At 40.0% G+C, this 17,668-nt stretch overlaps 2 protein-coding genes across 15 annotated transcripts in view; one reads left to right on the top strand and one right to left on the bottom strand.

The window, feature by feature from the left end:
• Positions 1-10,477, top strand: part of nr2f1a (nuclear receptor subfamily 2, group F, member 1a) — a 36,775-nt gene extending 26,298 nt beyond the window's left edge. For 4 of the 8 annotated variants that reach the window (XM_057832309.1, XM_057832307.1, XM_057832304.1 and 1 more), the window contains 2 exons: positions 8,496-8,720; positions 8,796-10,477. The gene's annotated coding sequence lies outside the window, so the exon portion shown is untranslated. The remainder of the gene's footprint in view (positions 1-8,495; positions 8,721-8,795) is intronic. The other 4 variants (XM_057832306.1, XM_057832308.1, XM_057832305.1 and 1 more) reach the window with 4 other exon arrangements.
• arb2a (ARB2 cotranscriptional regulator A) overlaps positions 1-17,668 on the bottom strand; it is a 343,893-nt gene that overhangs the window by 3,038 nt on the left and 323,187 nt on the right. The gene's annotated exons all lie outside the window — the stretch shown is intronic.

Raw genomic sequence — 17,668 nt, 5'->3', positions numbered from 1 at the left:
ATAAGCAAACACTTAGTGGTACCTACCAATTGATTTAATTAGATCCATGGCAAACAAAATTAGTATTAATAATAGATAGTCAGTTACAGCTATACCACATAACTAATAGAAAGTAAAAGGAGTGTAATGACACATTGATCCGTAGCGATGTCGCCAAATATTCTATCGTTGTCCGACAAATTAATACTGTACTGTCAGGAGTTTGGTAATTTAAAAACCTAGTAGGTAATAGAAATGTTTAATCAAAACACTTTACTAAAAGTAAGTCAATAAATCGCCAATTATCAAAACTCTTCTCTTTTCATCCCCAAAAAACGACAAAAACGTCTCCTATTATTCCGGCATTGTGCCAATAGAAAAAATGATGGTGATCCAAAATGAAAAAAGTAGTGTTATGTTATCTCATTAAAACTCATAATGCATACATCAAGGTATCACTGGGGCTGACAGCGATTATTTGCTGCCAGCCACTCCCAGTCAAAGTGACTCAAAAGGACGTCAATTGCAGTCAAAAGACAGCCAATGATTTAACAATCACATAACTGTAAAAATAAGGTAAATGCTGCAAAACTGTTTCAACTTTAGTGCTCCTCCTTTTTCCTCGTTCCCAATAAAATTGCCACTCAGACATTAAAACAAAATAACCTTGAAGCTAGAAACTGCAGCTCCTCCGTGACTACCTGTAAATGAACTTTAGAAGACTTTTTTTTCTTTTCCCCTCCCAGTGGGAGATTAAATTTTTCCGAGTGAGCGCAGATATTTCGACTTTATTGTTTACAGACAGAGGAATGAGCGAATACATCCCTGGAAGTTATGTGTTTTATTTATCTGCATATTTAAGACGTCAGTACCTGTATTTGTTTACGACGATAAGACTATTGAAAAAGGCTCTCCTAATTTTCTACGGAGGATTAAAAAAGGATAAGCTTTGTATCTAAAATCAGTTCCTGCAGTGAGTAGAAAACGGTAGAAAAGTGCAGCCTTGCTTCCCTTCCTTCACCACTGTGAAGAGGAGATTGGCTATAAAAAAGGTAGACTAGAAGGCCGCGGGGATACAATTAGGAAGCACCTTAAAGGCGTTCTCGCTGTCGACGAGCCTCCGATGACCACCGTGCCGACCCCATGTTTATTAGATTGACCTCTGCCAGGACGCATTAATAGAGATGTCGTGTGCTTGTGTGTGTGGGAGACCGGAGAGCTCGCGTGTAAACTTCAGAGGTTACTGCCGTTTTTGTTCAAAGTTGTGTGCAGTGTTGTTTTTTCAACAATGACAATAACGGACACATTTCGTCGACCAACAATTTTTTCATGACGATGACGTGAAGATGACGAGCTAAAAACGTGGCTTGGGATTCTAGAAGATCATTTGACGAATGCCAGTTTTTGTCTGACGAGAAAAAAATGCGACATAGTTTCTGTTATATTTTCACAATGCGTGACATTTTCCTATTGTACGTTGAGTACGTCAGCTTGCATCGTAGCAGTGTTTGGGTCGTGTCACACACGTGAGTGTTGTAGCGCAGAGCAAGGACACGAGAGAGGTGATGTGTCAAAATAAGCAGCCAAATTGCGATACTTTATTGACATTCCAGCAGCAGCGTTAGGTTACGAGTCAACCCACATGGACACAGGTAAAAATTAACAACATCAGGTTTTTCCTTAACCAAAAACGTTCACTCCAGAACATCATAACAATAGTTCTGCGAGTGAATTATATAAATAGCACTACAAGCGCTATACAGGGTGGAGCAGAGCAACTTGCTTATTTAAATTTGGCGCCCAGGAGCGATGGTTGCTCTGAGGATGCTAGGGATGGACTTATTTGAGAGTGTGGGGCTTAAAGTTTGGTTCTTAACGTGTGTTATTTTGTGTTTATTTTTCAGGAACCCCAGTGAGCATCATTGAGTGGACGAAGTTGGAACACGCTTTCGCTGTTGAGGCATTTTTTTCAAGCGCTCAATCGTCACAAAGCAACGTGCATTCAGTAGACATTTCAATATTGCCCCCCGTGGTCCTGTTCCTGGCCGGCAGTCGATCTGGTTCATTGTTGGCAGGAAACACTTGTTGATCATGTTGACATAATGGTCAGATTTCACTGATATTGCCTGTTCATTTTCTTAAAAAACCATGGGCCAATTATGCCAACTCGCGATATTGCACACCAAACAGTTACACGTCGTGCTTATAGAGGACGTTGATGAAGTTCTCTGGGGTTTTCAGAACTCTAATAGCACATGTTTTGCTTATTTACAGATCCCGAAAGATGGTAAATAGTGTTGGTAAATGGTGTTGGTAAATGGTGTTGGTAAATGGTGTTATACTTGTATAGCGCTTTTCCACCTTTCAAGGCGCTCAAAGCGCTTTACACTACATCGCCATCTACCTACTGGTGACGCAGCACCAGGAGCAATGTGTGGTTCAGTATCTTGCTCAAGGATACTTAGGCAAGTTCTCCACCTTTCAAGGCGCTCAAAGCGCTTTACACTACATCGCCATCTACCTACTGGTGACGCAGCACCAGGAGCAATGTGTGGTTCAGTATCTTGCTCAAGGATACTTAGGCAAGTTCTCCACCTTTCAAGGCGCTCAAAGCGCTTTACACTACATCGCCATCTACCTACTGGTGATGCAGCACCAGGAGCAATGTGTGGTTCAGTATCTTGCTCAAGGATACTTAGGCAAGTTCTCCACCTTTCAAGGCGCTCAAAGCGCTTTACACTACATCGCCATCTACCTACTGGTGACGCAGCACCAGGAGCAATGTGTGGTTCAGTATCTTGCTCAAGGATACTTAGGCAAGTTCTCCACCTTTCAAGGCGCTCAAAGCGCTTTAAACTACATCGCCATCTACCTACTGGTGACGCAGCACCAGGAGCAATGTGTGGTTCAGTATCTTGCTCAAGGATACTTAGGCAAGTTCATCAGGGCAGAGAATCGAACCCACAACCTCTGGGTTGGGGGGAGAACTACTCTACCACTGAGCCACGCCATCCCCTGAAAGATGGAAGTGAGCCTCATCAGTAAAGAAAATAAGTGTGTCGTCAGGCAAGCCCAAAAGCGCCTTACATGCATTTTCACAAGCAATAAAATTGTGCGGATTAAGTTCCTGCATCAGCTAGTTTGTAGGGATAAAATTTCAATTCTTCATGGAAGATTCGTCTCACAGAACGAGCAGACAACCCACGAGCAGAAGCGTGTTTGCGGGCAGACCGTCTGGGAGATCTCAAAACAGATTGTCTAACCTAGTCAATGTTTTGGGGTGTCCTTGCTGTTCGTGGGAGGCCAGGTTTCTTTTTCTTTACATCACCCATTTCCCTGAAGTTGTTTACCCATTAAATAATCGACTGCCGGACAGGAACACGACCACGGGGGGCAATATTGAAATGTTTAAGGAATGCACGTTGCGTTGCGACGATTGAGCGACCGCTTGAAAAAAATGCCTCAACAGCGAAAGCGCGTTCCAACTTTGTTGACTCTGTGATGCTCACTGGGGTTCCTGAAAAATAAACGCAAAATAAATAACGCACGTTAAGAAACAAACTTTAAGCCCCACCATCTCAAATAAATCCATCCCTACCATCCTCAGAGCAACCATCGCTTCAGGGCGCCAAATTTAAATAAGCAAGTTGCTCTGCCCCACTCTGTATATACTATATTGTATATACAGTGCCTTGCAAAAGTATTCGGCCCCCTTGAACCTTGTAACCTTTCGCCACATTTCAGGCTTCAAACATAAAGATATAAAATTTTAATTTTTTTGTCAAGAATCAACAACAAGTGGGACACAATCGTGAAGTGGAACAAAATTTATTGGATAATTTAAACTTTTTTAACAAATAAAAAACTGAAAAGTGGGGCGTGCAATATTATTCGGCCCCCTTGCGTTAATACTTTGTAGCGCCACCTTTTGCTCCAATTACAGCTGCAAGTCACTTAGGGTATGTTTCTATCAGTTTTGCACATCGAGAGACTGACATTCTTGCCCATTCTTCCTTGCAAAACAGCTCGAGCTCAGTGAGGTTGGATGGAGAGTGTTTGTGAACAGCAGTCTTCAGCTCTTTCCACAGATTCTCGATTGGATTCAGGTCTGGACTTTGACTTGGCCATTCTAACACCTGGATACGTTTATTTTTGAACCATTCCATTGTAGATTTGGCTTTATGTTTTGGATCATTGTCCTGTTGGAAGATAAATCTCTGTCCCAGTCTCAGGTCTTGTGCAGATACCAACAGGTTTTCTTCCAGAATGTTCCTGTATTTGTCTGCATCCATCTTCCCGTCAATTTTAACCATCTTCCCTGTCCCTGCTGAAGAAAAGCAGGCCCAAACCATGATGCTGCCACCACCATGTTTGACAGTGGGGATGGTGTGTTCAGGGTGATGAGCTGTGTTGCTTTTACGCCAAACATATCGTTTTGCATTGTGGCCAAAAAGTTCAATTTTGGTTTCATCTGGCCAGAGCACCTTCTTCCACATGTTTGGTGTGTCTCCCAGGTGGCTTGTGGCAAACTTTAAACGAGACTTTTTATGGATATCTTTGAGAAATGGCTTTCTTCTTGCCACTCTTCCATAAAGGCCAGATTTGTGCAGTGTACGACTGATTGTTGTCCTATGGACAGACTCTCCCACCTCAGCTGTAGATCTCTGCAGTTCATCCAGAGTGATCATGGGCCTCTTGGCTGCATCTCTGATCAGTTTTCTCCTTGTTTGAGAAGAAAGTTTGGAAGGACGGCCGGGTCTTGGTAGATTTGCAGTGGTCTGATGCTCCTTCCATTTCAATATGATGGCTTGCACAGTGCTCCTTGAGATGTTTAAAGCTTGGGAAATCTTTTTGTATCCAAATCCGGCTTTAAACTTCTCCACAACAGTATCTCGGACCTGCCTGGTGTGTTCCTTGGTTTTCATAATGCTCTCTGCACTTTAAACAGAACCCTGAGACTATCACAGAGCAGGTGCATTTATACGGAGACTTGATTACAGACAGGTGGATTCTATTTATTATCATCGGTCATTTAGGACAACATTGGATCATTCAGAGATCCTCACTGAACTTCTGGAGTGAGTTTGCTGCACTGAAAGTAAAGGGGCCGAATAATATTGCACGCCCCACTTTTCAGTTTTTTATTTGTTAAAAAAGTTTAAATTATCCAATAAATGTTGTTCCACTTCACGATTGTGTCCCACTTGTTGTTGATTCTTGACAAAAAAATTAAATTTCATATCTTTATGTTTGAAGCCTGAAATGTGGCAAAAGGTTGCAAGATTCAAGGGGGCCGAATACTTTTGCAAGGCACTGTACTAGTCCTTCTAAAAAAATTGGCATATTGTGATAAAGTTCATTATTTCTGTAATGTACTGATAAACATTAGACTTTCATATATATTATTTTCATTACACACAACTGAAGTAGTTCAAGCCTTTTATTGTTTTAATATTGATGATTTCGGCAAAAAAGTCAAGAAAAAACAAAAATCCCCATCTCAAAAAATTTGCATATTTCATCCGACCAATACAAAAAGTGTTTTTTAATACAAAAAAAGTCAACATTTAATTAATTATATCAGCTATGCACTAAATACTTGGTCGGGAATCCTTTTGCAGAAATGACTGCTTCAATGCGGCATGGAATGGAGGCAATCAGCCTGTGGCACTGCTGAGGTGTTATGGAGGCCAATGATGCTTCAATAGCAGCCTTAAGCTCATCCACAGTGTTGGGTCTGGTGTCTCTCAACTTCCTCTTCACAATATCCCACAGATTCTCTATGTGGTTCAGGTCAGAAGAGTTGGCAGGCCAATTGAGCACAGTAATGCCATGGTCAGTAAACCATTTACCAGTGGTTTTGGCACCGTGAGCAGGTGCCAGGTCATGCAGAAAAATGAAATCTTCATCTCCATAAAGCTTTTCAGCAGATGGAAACATGAAGTGCTCCAAAATCTCCTGATAGCTAGCTGCATTGACCCTGCCCTTGATAAAACACCGTAGACCAGCACCAACAGCTGACATGGCACCCCAGACCATCACTGACTGTGGGTACTTGACACTGGACTTCTAGCATTTTGGCATTTCCTTCTCCCCAGTCTTCCACAAACTCTGGCACCTTGATTTCCGAATGACATGCAAAATTTTGCTTTCATCTGAAAAAAGTACTTTGTACCACTGAGCGCTTCTGCTGCTGTTTCAGGTTCAAAAGTGGCTTGACCAGGGAAATGCGGCACCTGTGGCCCATTTCCAGCACACACCTGTGCACGGTCGCTCTGGATGTTTCTACTCCAGACTAAGTCCACTGTTTCTGCAGGTCCCTCAAGGTCTGGAATCGGCCCTTCTCCACAATCTTTCTCAGGGTGCGGTCACCTTGCCTGGCACGGCCAGACTGTTCTCCCTGTATTTTTCAAACACTGAGAGAATAGTCTGGGACCCAGCCCATTAACGGCCTCTCGAGCAAGTACAAAATCAATCGTCAAATCAGATTCGTTTATTTGCGTGATGTGTTCTTAACGAGCAACGTCACTCTTCCACGTCGGAAGTCGTCTCCACAACAACACAGATGGCGAACAGGAGAGCCGAGAATATGTTCCAATCCATGGTAAAACCAGTTTTAAATTACCAAAAACACATCGAGACAAGTCATTGACAACAGTCTGTCTCGCGCTAGCCATGTTGAATAAACTCCGCTCTCCTCGTATGTTTACTTCCGCGCGCAAGTCCCTCGTCCCGCCCGTCGCTGATTGGTCCACTCCGCTGTCTGTTTACTGTGGCTTGCTCCGCCCTTGAAATTTTATCCGCTTAATGGTGGCCAGACTCAATAGCTGGAACAGCGGTGAGTCTGGAGTACCAGGCTAGCGGTCCCCTCTTCTGGTTGTGTGGTGTTTCCTGCCACACTTTTTCCTTCCCATAGAATTCCCACTAAGGTGCCTTGATACAGCACACTGGGAACAGCCTATTCGCTCAGAAATGTATTTCTGTGTCTTAGCCTCTTGCTTGAGGGTGTCAATGATGGCCTTCTGGACAGCAGTCAGGTCGACAGTCTTGCCCATTAATGCGGTTTTGAGTAATGAACCAGGCTGGGAGTTTTTTTAAATCTTTCGCAGGGGTTTTGAGCTAATTCGTTGATTCAGGTGATTAGGTTAGTAGCTTCTTTAGAGTACCTTTTCATTATATGCTAATTTTTAAAGATTTTGATGATTTTGGCAAAAATCCCTATTAAAACAATAAAGGGCTTTAACTACTTCACAGTTGTGTGTAATGAATCTAAAATATATGAAAGTCTAATGTTTATCAGTACATTACAGAAAGTAATGAACTTTATCACAATATGCTAATTTTTTTAGAAGGACCAGTATATTACCCAAGCGTGGTGTCATCAGTAATACCATGGAGGGCGAACTGAGCTTCTGCTTGCGTGAACCACGGGGCTGCTGCCGACTCCCAAAATAAAGTGCGGAGCGAGGACAGGTCTGAGGCAGTGTGTCAAAATAAGCAGCCATAGCGCGATACTTTGCTGACATTCCAGCAGCAACGTTACCTGCAAGTCAACTCACATTGAAACGGGTAAAAACTATCAACATCCGTTTTTTCCATCACCAAAAACGGAACATCATAACCGTAACTATAATTCTGGGGGTGTATTATTTAAAAACCTCTACAATGTGCTGCGCCTCTCCCTCACTCTCCTCACCGGAGTTTAGGATGTGTTTCAAGCTAGGCTGCGCTCCATCTTGCTTGTTTGGAAAGGTTTGTTTTCTTGGCAAGAGATAATATACAATATTGCTATAGCCTGTAAAGGTCTATGCTGAGTGATCGTCACACATTAAATGTAACTCTTTGCGTTAGCATAGCATTTGGGTTAGCATTAGCTTCAACTTTAGCATAGCAAGCATCCGCTCACTTTTTTTTTTTTTTTTTTTTTACATACAGTTTGTGGCTTCTAGGTGGGTTTAATGGAAAATGATGTACTGCTTTTCCTGCTGAGTGTGTATTATTATCACAAAGTTGACGTTGTCCTTTTAGACGCTACGATATGTGGTCATCTGTCTACGTTCATTCCGTTGTTGGAACCGTTTTTTTTTTTTTTTTTTTTTTTTTCGGACTAATACTTTTAAATTTTACAGATGAAAACAGTTTGAGTGACGACTAAAACTAGACAGAATTTGGATGATGTTTTGTTGACTGAAACTGGATGAAAAGGAACACATTATAAAATGACTAAAATATGACTAAAAATAATAAGTATTTTACATCCAAAAGACTAAGACAAAAATTAAAAGGGCTGCCAAACACAACACTGGTTGTGTGGGAGAGTTTACGAACGAGGTGCGGTTCTGGATCCAAGTCTCGGGTCAAATTCAGCTGTCTGACAATCACGAGAGCAAATAGGCTGAGGTTCTCGGCCCACGTGGCTGTCTCACAACGCTTATCTATCATTTATATCCAATTTAAGGTAAAATGTTGCTCTCTCATTACTTTTGACTTGTGTTTTGTCCTTTTTATCCCCCCAGCATGAGCGATCAATGCCGACGCGCTCTAGCTTTCACCCTGAACTGGCGGTGAACTCCCACGGAATGCCGCCAGGATCTCCACCCTATCCCATCGCTTGGGGGTCACCACTGTGCCAATATGCAGATGAGCCCCTGCTCCTCCAATGACTGTGGTCTTAAGCCCCGCCCCCTCCAACACGCGTACACATCAGCCTGTCCTGACCCACGAAATAGACCTTTAACAGCGTAAGCGCACTCTTCAATTAATTGCCAAAGTGTGTCGCACCTAATGGATGTTGTCATGTGATCACTGATTTACAGGCTGGACCTCGACTGAAAGGCTTGTGGCAGAGTGGTGGAAGCATTACCTCAGCTAGGCAACAAATCAAATTAATGTCTTTAGAAGATATGGGGATCAATGAGATGTCATCCAGCTATACGCTATGTGTAAAGTGACCCCATAAACATGATGTGAGTACGTTTTAGCAGCTGCATGAAAATGTTTATCAAGAGATAAGTGGAAGTATTTATGGGCAATTAAACTAAAAGACTCAAATAAAATCACACATGGAAATAATATGTAGGGTAGCTTGGGTGTTTTTGTCCCTCACTACAATGAATGCAGAAATAAATGTTGAACATCCTTCAAATTGTACAAGTCGGAATTTAGTCACCTAGACAGTAGCGCCAAATTTTGGAGGTGCCACAATGTACAATTCCACACTTGTTTTTTGCAGCCTCAATTGAAGGGTGTTAAGAGAAGAATGTGAGAAGATGGGGAAAAAAATAACCTGAAGTTACGTGAGAAGACTCCTTTAAAACTGCGTTTTACTCTACTGTGTGGCATCACTATTTATCAAAGTAACCTTCCTTTTACACTTGCAGGACAATTAATATTTTGAAATAGTAAAACATGTGACATGCATCTGCAACCAGACTCAACTTCAATTTATGCCTTTGTCATTTAAGAGTGACCTTCCATTTCCTTCGCCGGATGGTGAAACCTACGGAATACGGAGGTTGTTTTCAGTTTTGTTTTTGTTCGCAGATAACTCAAGGACGAATTAAGGGACTAAACTAAAACTTGAAGAATATGTTTGGAATATGAAACGCAAAAAGTAATTACATTTTGGGGTAATGAGGTCAAAGGTCACAGAGGTCATAAGAGGATTTTTGTGATTTCTTGATAGTGGATTAGCTTATTTCACTCAAATTTGCAGGGTAGGTAATATGATGAGAGGAGAAAGACTTATGAAACTGTCTATATGCTAGGTGACATGGTATCATACTTCAAGGGAGTGCTCAGTCGACTAAATATGGCGATGCTTTGAGATGGCTGCTTAGGCGGAGGTCTGCTCTATCAAAATTTTCCTCTCATCATTACTGTTTACACAGGGGTGATAGTGGGCCTGAACACCGTTCTGGCAAGAGGTCCGGTGCGGGAACGGTGCTTCGATCCCAAGAATGTGAGGCGATTGTCAAAACCCCATGCTAAAAACAACCTGCCTGGCTGGCACACAGGCATCTCCAAGAGGAAAACAATATACTAACGTCTGCTTTACATACACAAGTGGTAACAACAACCATAATAAAGTGCTTGTGTAGTGTCATCCGTTTCCACCGATGTGTCGTGTCGAACTGTGCATGCGCTCGGCTAACCACAGGGACATCTGTTGCCGGTTCAATTGGCTGACATACAGATATGTGATCAGCATGGATAGTTAAATCTGATTGATTAGAATGCACATGTTTTCTGAGACAGAAAAAGAACAAGCTTGTTGAATTAATGCGATTAAAAAAAAGGGCAATGGAACAGAAAATTGATCATATCTTTAAGAGAAGGGAAAGAGTTGAAGAGGCATTTCATTTTCTCTGATGGGGAGGTTCAGAACATCGTGTTAATCTATAATGCCTGACAACTGAAATAATGAACAGAAAATTCAGATTTTTTTCGATTAGAAATCTTTACGTAATTAAAAAAAAAAATGCATTTTTACAAAAGATTATTTGTGTATATATATATATATATATATATATATATATATATATATATATATATATATATATATATATATATATATATATATATATATATATATATATATATATATATATATATATATACACAGTATGTTCTCTAATTTGTATCATAAATGATACATTAAGCATTACATATAGTTCTTGTGGTAACTAAAGTGCGATTGAATGCAATAAGGTTTTAAACATTTTTTTTTCTACTTCAATGAGGTCCAGAAATGCTTATCTTTGATACATTTGGCAGCATAGGTTATGCGCACTTCGGATTTATTTTCGTTCATTTACCTATGTGAGGCTACTTATTTCCTCATAATATAAAAAGTCAATGTTTGTGTTATCTTCAAAATATATTCCATTTCACTGTGCATAATGTAAGTCATTTGTACTTATTTTGCTCATGTATGTTACTTTAAAATACAATTTTGAATGGAAATCAGTTTCTCATGTATGCCTTGTTACAGTTAGTGTTATGCAGTAGCCTAATGCATGTGTGAACCCTGTTTTCTTTTCTTTCTTTTTTTTTTTCCCCATTTCTGTGGTTTTAGGAGGTTTGACTTTTTTTTCAGGGAGTTCCAGCAAGAAATTCTAGCCACTTTCACCCCAGTGTTTACATGATATTGTAGAACCTTTGATGTCATTTTAATTGGGTTGTAAAACAATCTGTGTTCAAAATTCCTAGAATTTCCTTTCAGTGTATTTTAGTTTTTGTTTGCCTTTGCTAACACAAAATTTCTCATCAACTCATTTTTGACATCGATAGAATCCAATCCATTTTGATTGGATGTCAATTGCTGTCAATCGCAGCTAATGAGTTAACATATATGACTGGATTAAATTTGCTGCTGTCAACTGGGGTAGATGATGTAATATAGTACATTGTATAGTACATATAACAGTACATTGATAAAATGGCTGCCTGGCCACCTCCTGGACAGTGATGCTTTTGGCAGCACTTTAAATTTTTGTCTAGTCTTTTGGACGAAAATACTTATTAGTCATATTAGTCACATTTTAGTCCTTTCAAAATGTGTTTGTCATCGTCTATTTTAGTCAACGAAATCTCATACAAATTTTGTCTAGTTTTAGTCAACAGTTACTCAAAATGTTTTCATCTGTAAAATTCAAACATTTTTGTCCAAAAATAAAGGTTTCCAACATTTTCAAAGGAACACAGACTGATGAGTACATATTGCAGCATATACAAGGACAATGCCAACTTTGTGATGATAATGCACACTAGAAGCCACGAACTCTATGTGAAGAAAAAAAAAAAAGTTTGAGCGTTTAAGACAGTGGTGTCTAAGCCAGTCCTCAAGGGCCACTGTGGGTCCTGGTTTTTGTTCCTACCAATTGAGCACAGACAGTTTAGCCAAAGAAGTTTCTGCTTAAGCAAGCAGCACCTGACTGCAATCAACTGATTACACTTGTAAGACACCAAATTGGTGAAAAGGTGTCGTCTTGGTTTGTTGGAATGAAATCCAGCACCCACTGTGGCCCAATGTGGAATAGTTTGGACACCCCTGGTTTAAAAGGATGCTCGCCACGCTAATGCTAACGTGAATGCTATGCTAACGCGACGAGTTACAATTAATGTGCGATGATAACTCAGCACAAACCTTTAAAGGCTAAAGCAACATTGAATATTCTCTCTTGCCAAGATGAAAAAAAAAAAATCTTACCATGTGTTTCCACACGAGCAAGATGGAGCGCAGCCTAGCTTGAAACATCCTAAACTCCGGTGAGGAGAGTGAGGGCGAGGCGCAGCTCATGTCCCATGAGTAACATGACCCAAACACTGCTACGATGCAAGCTGACGTACTCAACGTACAGTATGAAAATATCACGCATTGTGAACATCTCATGAAAACTATGCCGCATTCTACTGTCCTAAGCCACGGTTTTACCTCGTCATCGTCACGTGATCGTCATGAAAAAATTGTTCATCGACTAAATATTTTTGTTATCGCCATTGTTGACGAAAACAACTGTTCCTTAAATTCTTATCTTTACGTTTTTCTGAACTATTACATATCAGAAAAATGACATTCTGACTCTTTCCGCAGAGATTATATATATACAGTATATATTAGTGCCGTCAAATTTATCGCGTTAACAGGCGGAAATTAATTTTTTAAATTAATCACGTTAAAATATTTGACGCATTTAACGCATGCGCGGAATGACCCGCTCATGCATTGCCTCAAACAGATTATAATGACGCCGTTTTTTGCACATTGAGAGCTAAGAGGCAGAGAAAGGCAAGTGGACACATGCGTTCATTGGACCGCGCCGTTTATTGGCATAAGCTTCGGCAACTCCTTCATACCAAAAATAAGTATCATTTAGTGAAAGCACAACAAAAATAATATTCCTATCTCTCAAAAAAAATAATGTTCACAAAAAGAAAAGCGCTTCAATCTGTATTAATGACGCCCTATTCCCACACAGTTCAACATCAATGCAAAGAGAATGGCATTCCCAAACAAAATAGCTATGCTAAATACACATAAAACTTACTCAGACTTTGGTTAAACTCTATTCAAACATTTCGTTTAGCTCTCGTTTCGCTCAAAAAATACACTGGATGGCAATATTTAGTCACAATATACAAACTATCAGAGGTCTTACATGTTGTGAAGCCAGCACTCAAATGACCGTGAAGTACAATGGATAGACCAGTAAATAGGGAACTACTGCGTCAGTTGAGGGACAAAACACACTCATTGGCTTGATTCATAAGTAATTTAAAACTCGCTATAGACACCTTGTGGTGTATTTCAATCACTACCTTACGTAATTAAAGACACTGTGGAAGAACGGCAGGAAGCCCATGTGACGTCACCGCTCGGTGGTGTCAACGATGGCGAGCTACTAGTTTATTTTTTGATTGAAAATTTTTTCAAATTTTATTAAAACGAAAACATTACGAGGGCTTTTAATATAAAATTACTATAACTTGTACTAACATTTATCTTTTAAGAACTACAAGTCTTTCTATCCGTGGATCCCTTTTACAGAGAGAATGTTAATGATGTTAATGCCATCTTGTGGATTTATTATAATCACAAACAAATACAGTATTTATGTACAGTATGTTGAATGTATATAGCCCTCTTGTGTCTTATCTTTCCATTCCAACAACAATTTACAGAAGAATATGGCATATTTTAGAGATGGTTTGAATTGCAATTAATTATGATTAATTTTTAAACTATGATTAACTCGATTAAAAATTTTAATGTTTTGACAGCCCTAATATATATATAAATATATATATACACGTGTTAAAGGTGTTGTCTTTCCCTTTAAGGGCAGCACATACTTTTGTGTGTTGGCTGTATCACTTATGCCACAGCCACAGCGTGCATCTGATCCCTGATATTTAGCCTGGTCCTCTGTCACAGCCACTGAAGACCTCTCAGGGTAATTGACTGACTGTTTGATCCTCTGTGTCTACACTGCCGTACAGTGATTTGCCACTTGCAAGCATTTCCTCACGGATGGTGCGCGCACATACAAACGTACATAGTTGTTATCATGAGTGTGCAGCAGGGAAAGGGAACAAGAGAGGAGGAGAGCTGTTGAAAAGGAAACACACAAACTCCTCCATAGCTATGGGCCATGCTTTCTTCCCTGCGCAGCGAACGCCGCATGCTGTTACAAATGGTAATCTGCTCTGATTGTCACCAATTTCAAAACAAACGCTAGGTGACTGAAAAGCCAAAGTGACGCCCCGAGTCATACTCCGACAGAAAGCTTGAATCAAAGCGTGCTGACTATAATTAGGTTCCATCTGGGCAAAATTAGTTAAAGTTGCAACAGTTAATTGCTTGTGTACAAATGGCCCATTTTTTTTTTTGCAATTATACTCACGCAAAAAGGGGCTGGGTCACTGTAGAAAAAACTTCATTGGCTGCCAGATGTCCAATCGATTTGAAGTTGGGGACGAAAGATGTCCAATCCAATTTTAACCGGAGGGTGGCCTTGAATGATCGTCCTCCCAGTTCAAATGAATTGGATGTGTCTCATCATCTTTCGCATCCATTCTAGGATATTCTACACATCAACCAATGAACAGAAAAACAAGCTCTTTTCCTCCTTCTGCTGTGAATTGGCATGAGTATCATGAGTAGACGTGCAAGCCATTTGAACTGGAGGGTGGCAGCGAATGAGTTCCCTCCAAGTTCAAACAGGTTTGACATCTATGGCCATCAGTGGCAGCCAATGCCAGGCAAGGAGTTAAATTTGGGGCATTTCACCTCATTTCCTGTTGATTTTCGGTCATTTCCTTTTCCTTTTGGGGCATTTATGGGTCACTTCCTGTTGATTATGGGTTACTGAAAAGAAAGTGATTCAAGAATATTCCCAAATGAAAGGAAGTGACACAGAATCAATAGGAAGTAACCTGTAAACGCCCTAAATGAACAGGAAGTGACCTGTAAATGCCCACAAAAGAATGGCTGTGAATGTTCTGGTTTTAGTGCCATGGAAAACATGTCCAATCCAATTTGAACCGGGAGTACGATCATTCGAGGCCAGCCCTCCCAGTTCAAATTGATTGGATGTCTATTGACATCAAACGGTGTTTTCAATGGACATTTTCTTATCTTTTACTAACTGTAACAACACTCTGTTAATATTACAGTGGGGCAAATAAGTATTTGATTAACCACTAATTGTGCAAGTTCTCCCACTTGAAAATATTAAAGAGGCCTGTAATTGTCAACATGGGTAAACCTCAACCATGAGAGACAGAATGTGGAAAAAAACAGAAAATCACGTTGTTTGATTTTTAAAGAATTTATTTGCAATTCATGGTGGAAAGAAGTATTTGGTCTATACCAAAAGTTCATCCCAATACTTTGTTATGTACCCTTTGTTGGCAATAAGGGAGGCCAAACGTTTTCTGTAACTCTTCACAAGCTTTTCACACACTGTTGCTGGTATTTTGGCCCATTCTCCCATGCAGATCTCCTCTAGAGCAGTGATGTTTTGGGGCTGTCATTGGGCAACACGGACTTTCAACTCCCTCCTCACCCCGTGGCATCAAAATGATAATAAGAACGGGGAGCAAAAATCCCAGAACCATACGGGGGGACCTAGTGAATGATCTACAGAGAGCTGGGACCACAGTAAGAAAGGCTACTATCAGTAACACAATGCGCCGCCAGGGACTCAAATCCTGCACTGCCAGACGTGACCCACTGCTGACAAAAGTACACGTCCAGGCCCGTCTGCGGTTCGCTAGAGAGCATTTGGATGATCCAGAAGAGGACTGGGAGAATGTGTTATGGTCAGATGAAACCAAAATAGAAATTTTTGGTAGAAACACAGTTCCTCTAGTTTGGAGGAAAAAGAATACTGAATTGCACCATACCCACTGTGAAGCATGGGGGTGGAAACATCATGCTTTGGGGCTGTTTTACTGCAAAGGGACCAGGACGACTGATCTGTGTAAAGGAAAGAATGAATGGGGCCATGTATCGAGAGATTTTGAGTGAAAATCTCCTTTCATCAGCAAGGGCATTGAAGATGAGACATGGCTGAGTCTTTCAGCATGACAATGATCCCAAACACACACCCAGGGCAACAAAGGAGTGGCTTTGTAAGAATCATTTCAAGGTCCCAGAGTAGCCTAGCTAGTCTCCAGGCCTCAACCCCATAGAAAATCTGCAGAGGGAGTTGAAAGTCTGTGTTGCCCAACGACAGCCCCAAAACATCACTGCTCTAGAGGAGATCTGCATGGAGGAATGGGCCAAAATACCAGCAACAGTGTGTGAAAAGCTTGTGAAGAGTTACAGAAAACATTTGGCCTCTGTTATTGTCAACAAAGGGTACATAACAAAGTATTGAGATGAACTTTTGGTATTGACCAAATACTTATTTTCCACCATGATTTGCAAATAAATTATTTAAAAATCAAACAATGTGATTTTCTGTTATTTTTTCCACATTCTGTCTCTCATGGTTGAGGTTTAACCATGTTGACAATTACAGGCCTCTCTAATATTTTCAAGTAGGAGAACTTGCACAATTGGTGGTTGACTAAATACTTATTTGCCCCACTGTATATAATTTGTATTTTTTTCTTACTCCCATTTTTTTCATATTTTTAATTAAAAAAAAAAAGAAGCCCTATTCATTTTCAATGGCAAAAACGTTTCACATTTTCAAAATGCTACAAGTTAATGAGTTAGCAAGACAACTAATGGTGATTATTTTGGTAATTTTCGGCCATTTGCTACGTAATATGGCCAAGGTTTAGGTAATCATTTGCCTTTCCTACATGATATAAACCTATAGTACTTACTGTAAATAAAACATTTTTATTCGTATAAAGCTGGGTAAAATACTCATTAACATTAATGGCAGCAAATGTAGATTTATTTATTTATTTATTTTTAATTAAAACAGATTTAATTAATATGAAAATTCTCGTTATTTTAGTTTTTTTAAAATTCTATTTTATTTTTATTTATTTATTTTTTAAATAAATTAACGTATACTTATATATACTGTATACAGTAAATGGAACTTTGTCTGTTGGGGTAGGTGTGTCCGTGTGTGTTCGTTCTCGATGGACTCCAAAATGGCTGGGCGGACTTTGACGAAAAATTTAAGTCTGCTGTGATGATACGTTGTGACTTTGAGTATTCCACAACAAAATGCTGGATTAAATAAAATCTACAATTTTCTGGAAAATTAATAAAACAATTATTTTGGCTCGATATCTTAATCTCTGTAAAGGAGAGTTTGTCTGTGTGTTCGTGTTTTATGGACGCTGAAACAGCTGGGTGGCTTTTGACAAAATTTTACATAGTTGTACTTGATGTGTTTGGGAGTGTATTGGATGGGTTTGATCTCTGCAGGCCTCCATTTAGTGCTTAAAAATTAATTCTAAACTAAATAAAATTAGCATAGAAAACGCCAATTTTCACTTTTTCACCCGAGCGACGCTGGGCCATACTGCTCGATAAATCTATCCAGCATACATGACAAGAAAAATCATGGGAAAGCCTTGATTTCGAGGTTTCTCACATGTTTATTTAACAAACCTTGGCCCCAGCAACCCAGCACAAGTAGTATGTCCGTTAATGCCAAGCCATTGTGCTAGTGTATGCGTGTATATACTGGTATATATATGGCGGAAAACACTC

The sequence above is a fragment of the Corythoichthys intestinalis genome, chromosome 3, assembly GCF_030265065.1.
Source record: "Corythoichthys intestinalis isolate RoL2023-P3 chromosome 3, ASM3026506v1, whole genome shotgun sequence".
Classification (NCBI taxonomy): domain Eukaryota; kingdom Metazoa; phylum Chordata; class Actinopteri; order Syngnathiformes; family Syngnathidae; genus Corythoichthys; species Corythoichthys intestinalis.
This window is presented reverse-complemented; position numbering and strand designations above follow the sequence as displayed.